Source organism: Salvia miltiorrhiza, chromosome 7 (genome assembly GCF_028751815.1).
Source record: "Salvia miltiorrhiza cultivar Shanhuang (shh) chromosome 7, IMPLAD_Smil_shh, whole genome shotgun sequence".
NCBI lineage: Eukaryota > Viridiplantae > Streptophyta > Magnoliopsida > Lamiales > Lamiaceae > Salvia > Salvia miltiorrhiza.
Window position 1 is genome coordinate 40,897,491 of NC_080393.1, and position 11,931 is coordinate 40,909,421.

The 11,931-nt window shown below is 40.1% G+C and overlaps 1 non-coding gene across 1 annotated transcript; it reads left to right on the top strand.

The window, feature by feature from the left end:
* Window positions 1-9,206: 9,206 nt before the first annotated feature.
* LOC130996306 (small nucleolar RNA R71) lies at window positions 9,207-9,313 on the top strand. The gene has a single exon (XR_009092491.1). It is a non-coding gene; the product is annotated as a small nucleolar RNA R71 (small nucleolar RNA).
* The last annotated feature ends 2,618 nt before the right edge of the window (window positions 9,314-11,931 follow it).

Genomic DNA, 11,931 nt, shown 5'->3' on the forward strand with positions numbered 1-11,931 from the left:
AAATGGAAACATGAAATACCATAAATGAGTGTCAGAAACACTTTTATAAATTAGATTAATCTGCCAAGTTCAACGTGTTGGATTTGTATACTGAAAACAATAACGTTTTATGCTTGTATACAATGTTTCCTAAGTTCACTATTTTAATCTCCTATCTGATTGTGTTCATGATTGCATATGTATGTCATTTGTCTCTATATAAGTAGATTATATGGTGTGTTGTAGATCACAGAAGACAATATAATTGGAATAACCTTAAGAGATATAAACTGATCACAACCGAGATGACTCTAGGACGAGTCGTTGGTTTAGGCTGCAGTATAGATGGAAGGAGTTTGTCTTGACTACTTGTCTATACTGGTACGTCATAACGTATTGATAGGATCAGAGTGAGATGTATTCTTCTATCTGACATAAGTGAAGAATCAAGATCTCGGTGACTTAATAGAATCTTAATACTAATAAGATTTCAAATATATATGTTGATTTGTGTATCACTTTGATTTACTATGGGTGAGAGTTATATAGTAACTTGAGTACTCTGTATCTTGGGTGATAGCGGTCAATATATGATATTTGGTTATCTGTATTAGTACCCGTATCCGGTATAGGATAATGACATCCCCTTAAGGAGCTCAATAAGGTTTATTGCGTTAAACCCTGCTGGTTGATTAAGTTCAGGCGCAATAATACGGTTTGAGTGGTACTGCTTAAGGATTACAAAGAGATTAATTAATATAAGTTGTCAGAGCTATAATTAATTAATGGATGTCGGATATTTTAAATACGGAGATTTAATAAGTCTAAATACAAGCCCCGACTCATCACCGACAATAAAGGGGTAAGTCAATATTAGTTCTCTAGTGGAATAAACTAATATTTATAAATTAATTATGGTCTGGGCTGACCATGGAGAATTAATTTATTTGAGGCTCATCTTTATTCCTTGTATCTGGTCCCTGGACTGGCCCAAAGTCTCATTGCCCTAGCAGGAGAGAAATCGCCTATCACAGAAACTGGCGCCCCACAGCTGTGATTTATTTATTTAAATACAGTTGTCTGCTCTCAGGAAATACACACACACACAAAGATTAGGGTTTTGAGAGCAGAGCAGAGCGGCGCCAGCATGAAAGGCAGAATTCTCTCTTGGGACTTTCACAGCTCGTTGTCCATCCAACGGTGAAAGCTGAGCGGGATACAGTTCAGAAGATCTGAGCTGGAGTCAGATTTTCGCAGGAAATCAAGTTCTGGCAGTTTCGGGAGAACGACCATAACTTCCTCCACAGAACTCCGATTCAGGCAAAACAGGCGGCCACGGAAAGCTCTCTCTCTCGAAGAAGTCGTATTTCTGGGCAAAATACGTTTTGAGGACGTTTGAGGCTTCAAACGAAGGCTTGAATCTGACTGGTCTGTTCAGCTGCGAGCATGACGAATTCTTCTGAATTCTTCAGGTATTTCTCAACTCCAACGTGCAGCACTTAAATTCATAGGGGCATGTTAGGGATTAATCGTTGTATGATAAATTAATAATAATCCAAGAAACGGTCTTCGGGCAAATCGAGTATTAATTTAGTTTAATATTCTTTCACAACGGCCCATTAGCAATTTCTTGAATTTGGGGAATTTGTTATCTATGAAAAAAATCTGACAAATTGTGAAAGTGTGTATTTTATTTTATTTTCTTGGCTTCGTACTTGGGCAGCTCATTTTTCTCAACCTCTTCATCCTCCGAATTTGCTAGAAAACTGTCAGCCAAATTAATCATTTCATTCTGGGGAACTTCCTTTGGTGGAGGTTTCTTGCAAATCACAGTTTCCCCATAGGCTCTCAATGTCATCTTTTCATCATTGACGCGGAAAGTCAGATCTCCCTCTTGCACGTGTATCAATGCACGGCCCGTAGCTAGAAACGGCCGCCCCAAGATCAATGGAGTATTTTTGTCCTCCGGTATGTCCAACACTACGAAATCTGCAGGGAAAATAAATTGTTCCACCTGCACTAGGACATCCTCCACAATTCCCTTGGGATATGTGATGGAACGATCTGCCATCTGCAATGCAATAGAGGTAGGCTTGATATCTCCAATCTCCAATCGGTTGAAAATTGAGAGAGGCATTAAATTGATGCTTGCCCCTGAATCACAAAGAACACGGGAGAAATTCTGCCCTCCAATCTCACAAGCTATAGTAAAGCTGCCAGGATCCTTTTGCTTCAAAGGTAGCTTTCTTTGTAGCACAGCACTGCATTCCTCGGAAAGATTTATCGTCTCATATTTCCCCAACTTCTTCTTGTTGGAGACTGCGTCCTTGAGAAACTTGGCATAGCCTGGCATATCTCTCAAAGCATCAAGTAAAGGAATGTTGATGTGAAGCTTTGAAAACATCTCCATGAACTTGGCTAACTTCTTATCCATCTTCAGCTTTGCCAGGCTATTCGGAAAAGGCGCTACAGGCTTGTACTCTGGCCTAGGAAACGTAGGAGTAGGATTGGGCTCCTTCACAGCAGAAGAGCTCGAATCCTTCTTAGGGGGAGGCGGCTGTTTCGCTGCAAGCTCCTCCAAGTCATCATCATCGTCCTCCACTACTTTGCTTTTTCCCTTGTCATTTTGCAGCTCTGGAAAATTCTGGTACTCAGTCCCGCTTCGAAGATGGATCGCATTACACTGATTTTTGGGATTAATTTCAGTGTTGCTGGGAAAGTGGCCCGGCTTGTGCTGTGCAGCTGCTTGGTTGGCCATCTGACCAACTTGATTTTCTAACATCTGCACCTGCTTAGAAAGTGCTGACACATTTTGCTCCATGCTGAACATTTTGGTTCCTAAGTTTGCCGAGTTTGCCTCCATTCCGGTGACCTTCACCAATACTTGCTTCATCATTTCCTCCATTGAATCTTTCTTTGGCTCATTGATTACTCCCCCACTAGAAACAGAAAATCCTTGTGGAGGTTGCAAAGCATTGTTGGGATTTGAATAGGAAAAATTTGGATGATTCCTGTTATTTGGATGATATGGGGGATTTCCACCCGGATGTCCCTGATAGTTTGGTCTATTGAATTGGTACTGCCGCTGGACATAATTAGCATCTTCAAACTGCGACACATCAGGTAAACCCGGCTGCTGAGGAATTTTAGCTAGCAGTGCCTTTCTCTCCAACTCATACTGCTTCTGAAGAGCTTCATATTTCTCCTTAAAATCATCTCTCTCCTCATTCACAGCTGCAATTCTTCTCGTGGGATTTCTGTCATTCGGCCAATGATAACTGTTGGAGGCCATCTCTTCTATCACACGATAAGCCTCCTTTGTATTTCTATGGAGAAGACATCCACCTGCAGTAGCATCCACCATACTTTTTGTCAGACCAGTCAAACCATTATAAAAGTGAATGATTTGTTGATCTTCCGTGAAACCATGTTGTGGACAATTCCTGAGCAACTCACGAAATCTTTCCCAGGCATCATGATTTTCTGAGCTTTAGAAGCAGGAAAGTATTTTGCCAGGAAAGCTCTACACAAATCCTCCCATCCAGTAATAGCACCTCTGTCCAAACTCTTGAACCACTCCTTCGCTCTGTCCCTGAGAGAGAATCCAAACATCTTCATTCTGATGGCATCAGGTGGCACTCCATTCTGCTTAATAGTGTTGCAGATATCTAGGAACTGGGTAATGTGAGCATGCGGATTTTCAGAAGCCGCTCCACTAAACTGTTCAGCTTGCACCATGTTTATCAATCCCGGCTTCAGCTCGAACGTGTTAGCCTGCACAGTTGGTCCCCAGCTGCCTCCTTGAAATTGATCAACCCGAGGCTGATACATGTGATTCAGTGGTGGCTCTGGTAGAGGAGTCCGGTTGCGCTCTCTCTCTTCGTCTAGCTGCCTCTGAAGGTGTCTCACGGTTCGCACAAGAGTTTCAAGGTCCATGTTATTCTGTTGCTCTGCCATTGCTTGCTTCTTCTTTTCGCGGTTGTCTCTTTTGTACTGCTTTTCGATTTCCAAGTTCAAAGGCACTAGATGTTCCTTTCCTTTGGATCTCGTGATCATACACGCCTGAGACAACAAACAAAAACAGAAATTTAAAAAAACTAGAAAAATAAAAAAAATAAACTTATAACACCTGAAATAATGCTTAAGTCTAATTAGAAATATTAAAGTCAATTCTAAACAGTCCCCGGCAACGGCGCCAAAAAGTTTATCACTATATTATTAGCAACAAATTACCGCAACTAACACGGTGCAATTGTAGCACAAATTAAGTAACCGAGTATCGTATCCACAGGGACTATTATGACGAATCACTCTAAGTAATCCTAATTAAACTCTAGTAATATTCAGGCAAACGAAAGAAGGAAGGTTTAATTAACTTTAAACTCAAATAGTAGCAAATAAAAGCACGTAGAAGAATCAAATATAAAAGACAACTGATCCTAGGGTAGTAAATTCATTAATTAAATCTACGTAATTAATCTATTAATCCTATGTACCAATTTAATCCAGTTATGATGAGAGATCACTTAATTAACCAAATACTCTCACTAGAGCAGCAATGATCGTAGATTAATAAATTCTCTATCTCCGTTAGGTCTCAAGAAAATCTACTAACTCCCAATAGCTCCTAAGAATAGCTCCCTATGATCCACCTATCTCCGCTAGGTCTCAAGGTTAAAATCATATCATACATTCCTGAATCCGCTAAACAGTTATCTCCGCTAGGTCTCAAACCGAATAGCTAAACATGCAAACTATTGATCAGATAATTCACAAGAAATTAAGCACCAGGAATTATGAATCATAAACTGGAAGGCACAAAGGTATTAACAAATAAATCACATGAACCTAATTAACTATTTACAAACCCTAGAATCAGCTAAAGGAAACTAGCCAGACATAATAAAATAAAACATAAACATAATTAAAAAGAATGCAATTATAAAAACTAAATTGTATAAAAACTGATTAAGAACGATTGTAGCAGCTTGAATCTTCAATCTTGTAGAAATCCAATCCAAGCAGTAAAAACTGGAAAGCAATAAATTCTAAAGCTATGAAATTGAAAAATAAAAGTTTGGAACTGAAAAGGGAACTCAAAATAGGTCATAAGAAGACCTATTTATAGTACCAGGGTAAAATACAGAGTTTGAAACCCAGAAGAACTCCAAAAACGCGCAAAACTGAAAAATCCGGGTAGCCGGCGACCTGCCCGGCGACCCATCCGGCGATCGCCGGCCCAAGCACAAAAATCCTTCATAACGCGGCGATTGCCGCGTCTTTTCCAACATTCCAGAAGGTCCGGCGACCCAGGCGGCGATCGCGGGTCAGGTCGCCGGAAATCCTTCTTCGGGCGGTGGTCAACGGTGTTTGACCGCCGGGTTCTGACTGCTGCGCGCGATGTTTTCGTTTCGGCCATAACTTTCTCGTCCGAACTCGGATTTGCGATCCGTTTGTGCTCACGAACTCCAATCGAGACGATCTACAACTTGTATTTCATCACAGTTTTCCAAATTCGAACTCAATAAACCTGAAATTTCCTTCAAAGTTCGAATAAGAATCATGTTTCAAAAGATAAAGCAAATTAAGCACAAAACAATCATCCAACACTCAATTTCCATCATATGAATACTAAAAACAAAGGAAACATGAGTGTTATCAACTCCCCCAAACTTAAGCCATTGTTCGTCCTCGAATAATGAGAAGAACACAATCTATAACACGAATGGGTAAGAAATCTAGCTCATCGATGCATCCGAAAGATAAAGAATGATAGAATTCTCAAATCCTCAATAATTAAGCACAAAATTCACCAATAAACACAACCTATAGCAAAATCAACCTTGACATTCCAAACAATTGAATCTCACAAGGTATATGTATCACTCAACTCTCAATTTGATGGAATAAATAGGACGTGTATGCTCTCATCGAATTCAATGCAATGCAGATCTCTTACCATAGGCTTGCCAATCGTCTACAATCTCCATCGCTAAAAGTGTGCCAAGACTAAGATCAAATAGGTCTTTATTTTTGGGTTATAATGTAGGGACATTGGTTAAGGTAGGGAAATATAGGCTAAGTGACTCAAATAGATCAAGAACACCAACCTTATAGCTTCACAAATCAAGTATGGAATAAATTTCATCTTCCACCCAACTATGCCACCATAATCACACAACTCAAGGGATTTACTCATCACAATACAAAGCTAAACACTCTTTTATGCTCTCCATTTATTTCCAACAAACAAAGTCGACTCTCTAACAAATTTATCAATAAACACTCGACTTCACACTTTTTTTTCTCTTTCTTTTTCTTTTCTTTTTTTTTTCAATAACTTTTTTTTTCTTTTCTTTTCACAACTTTCTAGAGCTTATAAGAGTAAATAGTAACACAAAATCATCCCTTCTTTTTCACAACCCACTATGAATATTCATCACACGAAGATCCCCATATACTTCATCACCCCCTATCATCCGGTTAAAGAATAAAAGCTAAATAGGCTCAAAGTGGATAACAAAGGATAATTTTTTTTCAAGGATAGTGTTTGGGAAATTATGGCTAACAAAAGATGGCCTAAAATCATCTCCTAATCCTGAGCACAACAGCAACCTCGACACAGAAACCATGGCAAGTTCTAGAAGATCACTACATATGCATGACAAAACTCACAACAAAGAATAAACTGTGTATGATAAACAGTTATGGCTCAAAATCTCACAGGTTTATTCAACGTCTAAAAGTCAAGGTCAAAATCACTCTAGAATTATGCAAATTAGTTCCAATTATACTTAAATCATCAAAGAAAATCAAATTCCATTTTTTTTTTCATAGAAATCATCATTGGCATCTCACCAGAAATCTAATGGAGCAATAATCAACTCAAAAACAAAACAACACACATCACCAACCAAGCAGGATAAAACAATAAAGCTAACAAAAATATAAAAGTGATACACATATCTACTCTCACCCCCCTCCCCCAAACTTATTACAGAACATAAGTTCGAAAATAAGTTTGGAGGGATGATGATATGTGTGTCACTACTCACAGAAAAACATGCTCCATGGTGATGGTATGAACAAGGCGCGAGTCCCCGCATCTTCCAAGCTCAACACTGCACTAAAAACCCCAAACAAAACAAAGAAACAAAAAGAAACTAAAAGAAAGAAAAACAAAACAAAGAAAAACAGTTGGGTTACCTCCCAACAAGTGCTTAATTTAACGTCTAGAGCTCGACGATACCTCAAGAACTCATGGAGGTCGGAAACAACACTCTAACCATTGGAAAGCTTTTCTACTCTTTGGTGCCCTCTCCACCAAGACACTTCTCTTGGCTCGGACATCCTCCACAAGCATTGCCCCCTTCTCATTCTTGTTCCGAAAAATCCGGAATTTCACTTTCTTCTTCTTGGGGGTATGGGTTTTCAAAGACCCCTCATCATGCTCCAAAAACAAACACTTCTCAAAAGTCAGCACTTCTTTTGGTTTTGGAGTCTTTTTCTTGGCTTCGTACTTGGGCAGCTCATTTTTCTCAACCTCTTCATCCTCCGAATTTGCTAGAAAACTGTCAGCCAAATTAATCATTTCATTCTGGGGAACTTCCTTTGGTGGAGGTTTCTTGCAAATCACAGTTTCCCCATAGGCTCTCAATGTCATCTTTTCATCATTGACGCGGAAAGTCAGATCTCCCTCTTGCACGTCTATCAATGCACGGCCCGTAGCTAGAAACGGCCGCCCCAAGATCAATGGAGTATTTTTGTCCTCCGGTATGTCCAACACTACGAAATCTGCAGGGAAAATAAATTGTTCCACCTGCACTAGGACATCCTCCACAATTCCCTTGGGATATGTGATGGAACGATCTGCCATCTGCAATGCAATAGAGGTAGGCTTGATATCTCCAATCTCCAATCGGTTGAAAATTGAGAGAGGCATTAAATTGATGCTTGCCCCTGAATCACAAAGAACACGGGAGAAATTCTGCCCTCCAATCTCACAAGCTATAGTAAAGCTGCCAGGATCCTTTTGCTTCAAAGGTAGCTTTCTTTGTAGCACAGCACTGCATTCCTCGGAAAGATTTATCGTCTCATATTTCCCCAACTTCTTCTTGTTGGAGACTGCGTCCTTGAGAAACTTGGCATAGCCTGGCATATCTCTCAAAGCATCAAGTAAAGGAATGTTGATGTGAAGCTTTGAAAACATCTCCATGAACTTGGCTAACTTCTTATCCATCTTCGGCTTTGCCAGGCTATTCGGAAAAGGCGCTACAGGCTTGTACTCTGGCCTAGGAAACGTAGGAGTAGGATTGGGCTCCTTCACAGCAGAAGAGCTCGAATCCTTCTTAGGGGGAGGCGGCTGTTTCGCTGCAAGCTCCTCCAAGTCATCATCATCGTCCTCCACTACTTTGCTTTTTCCCTTGTCATTTTGCAGCTCTGGAAAATTCTGGTACTCAGTCCCGCTTCGAAGATGGATCGCATTACACTGATTTTTGGGATTAATTTCAGTGTTGCTGGGAAAGTGGCCCGGCTTGTGCTGTGCAGCTGCTTGGTTGGCCATCTGACCAACTTGATTTTCTAACATCTGCACCTGCTTAGAAAGTGCTGACACATTTTGCTCCATGCTGAACATTTTGGTTCCTAAGTTTGCCGAGTTTGCCTCCATTCCGGTGACCTTCACCAATACTTGCTTCATCATTTCCTCCATTGAATCTTTCTTTGGCTCATTGATTACTCCCCCACTAGAAACAGAAAATCCTTGTGGAGGTTGCAAAGCATTGTTGGGATTTGAATAGGAAAAATTTGGATGATTCCTGTTATTTGGATGATATGGGGGATTTCCACCCGGATGTCCCTGATAGTTTGGTCTATTGAATTGGTACTGCCGCTGGACATAATTAGCATCTTCAAACTGCGACACATCAGGTAAACCCGGCTGCTGAGGAATTTTAGCTAGCAGTGCCTTTCTCTCCAACTCATACTGCTTCTGAAGAGCTTCATATTTCTCCTTAAAATCATCTCTCTCCTCATTCACAGCTGCAATTCTTCTCGTGGGATTTCTGTCATTCGGCCATTGATAACTGTTGGAGGCCATCTCTTCTATCACACGATAAGCCTCCTTTGTATTTCTATGGAGAAGACATCCACCTGCAGTAGCATCCACCATACTTTTTGTCAGACCAGTCAAACCATTATAAAAGTGAATGATTTGTTGATCTTCCGTGAAACCATGTTGTGGACAATTCCTGAGCAACTCACGAAATCTTTCCCAGGCGTCATGAATGGTCTCATCTCCTAGCTAGGAAAAGTGAGAAATCTCCGCAATGATTTTCTGAGCTTTAGAAGCAGGAAAGTATTTTGCCAGGAAAGCTCTACACAAATCCTCCCATCCAGTAATAGCACCTCTGTCCAAACTCTTGAACCACTCCTTCGCTCTGTCCCTGAGAGAGAATCCAAACATCTTCATTCTGATGGCATCAGGTGGCACTCCATTCTGCTTAATAGTGTCGCAGATATCTAGGAACTGGGTAATGTGAGCATGCGGATTTTCAGAAGCCGCTCCACTAAACTGTTCAGCTTGCACCATGTTTATCAATCCCGGCTTCAGCTCGAACGTGTTAGCCTGCACAGTTGGTCCCCAGCTGCCTCCTTGAAATTGATCAACCCGAGGCTGATACATGTGATTCAGTGGTGGCTCTGGTAGAGGAGTCCGGTTGCGCTCTCTCTCTTCGTCTAGCTGCCTCTGAAGGTGTGTCACGGTTCGCACAAGAGTTTCAAGGTCCATGTTATTCTGTTGCTCTGCCATTGCTTGCTTCTTCTTTTCGCGGTTGTCTCTTTTGTACTGCTTTTCGATTTCCAAGTTCAAAGGCACTAGATGTTCCTTTCCTTTGGATCTCGTGATCATACACGCCTGAGACAACAAACAAAAACAGAAATTTAAAAAAACTAGAAAAATAAAAAAAATAAACTTATAACACCTGAAATAATGCTTAAGTCTAATTAGAAATATTAAAGTCAATTCTAAACAGTCCCCGGCAACGGCGCCAAAAAGTTGATCACTAAATTATTAGCAACAAATTACCGCAACTAACACGGTGCAATTGTAGCACAAATTAAGTAACCGAGTATCGTATCCACAGGGACTATTATGACGAATCACTCTAAGTAATCCTAATTAAACTCTAGTAATATTCAGGCAAACGAAAGAAGGAAGGTTTAATTAACTTTAAACTCAAATAGTAGCAAATAAAAGCACGTAGAAGAATCAAATATAAAAGACAACTGATCCTAGGGTAGTAAATTCATTAATTAAATCTACGTAATTAATCTATTAATCCTATGTACCAATTTAATCCAGTTATGATGAGAGATCACTTAATTAACCAAATACTCTCACTAGAGCAGCAATGATCGTAGATTAATAAATTCTCTATCTCCGTTAGGTCTCAAGAAAATCTACTAACTCCCAATAGCTCCTAAGAATAGCTCCCTATGATCCACCTATCTCCGCTAGGTCTCAAGGTTAAAATCATATCATACATTCCTGAATCCGCTAAACAGTTATCTCCGCTAGGTCTCAAACCGAATAGCTAAACATGCAAACTATTGATCAGATAATTCACAAGAAATTAAGCACCAGGAATTATGAATCATAAACTGGAAGGCACAAAGGTATTAACAAATAAATCACATGAACCTAATTAACTATTTACAAACCCTAGAATCAGCTAAAGGAAACTAGCCAGACATAATAAAATAAAACATAAACATAATTAAAAAGAATGCAATTATAAAAACTAAATTGTATAAAAACTGATTAAGAACGATTGTAGCAGCTTGAATCTTCAATCTTGTAGAAATCCAATCCAAGCAGTAAAAACTGGAAAGCAATAAATTCTAAAGCTATGAAATTGAAAAATAAAAGTTTGGAACTGAAAAGGGAACTCAAAATAGGTCATAAGAAGACCTATTTATAGTACCAGGGTAAAATACAGAGTTTGAAACCCAGAAGAACTCCAAAAACGCGCAAAACTGAAAAATCCGGGTAGCCGGCGACCTGCCCGGCGACCCATCCGGCGATCGCCGGCCCAAGCACAAAAATCCTTCATAACGCGGCGATTGCCGCGTCTTTTCCAACATTCCAGAAGGTCCGGCGACCCAGGCGGCGATCGCGGGTCAGGTCGCCGGAAATCCTTCTTCGGGCGGTGGTCAACGGTGTTTGACCGCCGGGTTCTGACTGCTGCGCGCGATGTTTTCGTTTCGGCCATAACTTTCTCGTCCGAACTCGGATTTGCGATCCGTTTGTGCTCACGAACTCCAATCGAGACGATCTACAACTTGTATTTCATCACAGTTTTCCAAATTCGAACTCAATAAACCTGAAATTTCCTTCAAAGTTCGAATAAGAATCATGTTTCAAAAGATAAAGCAAATTAAGCACAAAACAATCATCCAACACTCAATTTCCATCATATGAATACTAAAAACAAAGGAAACATGAGTGTTATCAACTCCCCCAAACTTAAGCCATTGTTCGTCCTCGAATAATGAGAAGAACACAATCTATAACACGAATGGGTAAGAAATCTAGCTCATCGATGCATCCGAAAGATAAAGAATGATAGAATTCTCAAATCCTCAATAATTAAGCACAAAATTCACCAATAAACACAACCTATAGCAAAATCAACCTTGACATTCCAAACAATTGAATCTCACAAGGTATATGTATCACTCAACTCTCAATTTGATGGAATAAATAGGACGTGTATGCTCTCATCGAATTCAATGCAATGCAGATCTCTTACCATAGGCTTGCCAATCGTCTACAATCTCCATCGCTAAAAGTGTGCCAAGACTAAGATCAAATAGGTCTTTATTTTTGGGTTATAATGTAGGGACATTGGTTAAGGTAGGGAAATATAGACTAAGTGACTCAAATAGATCACG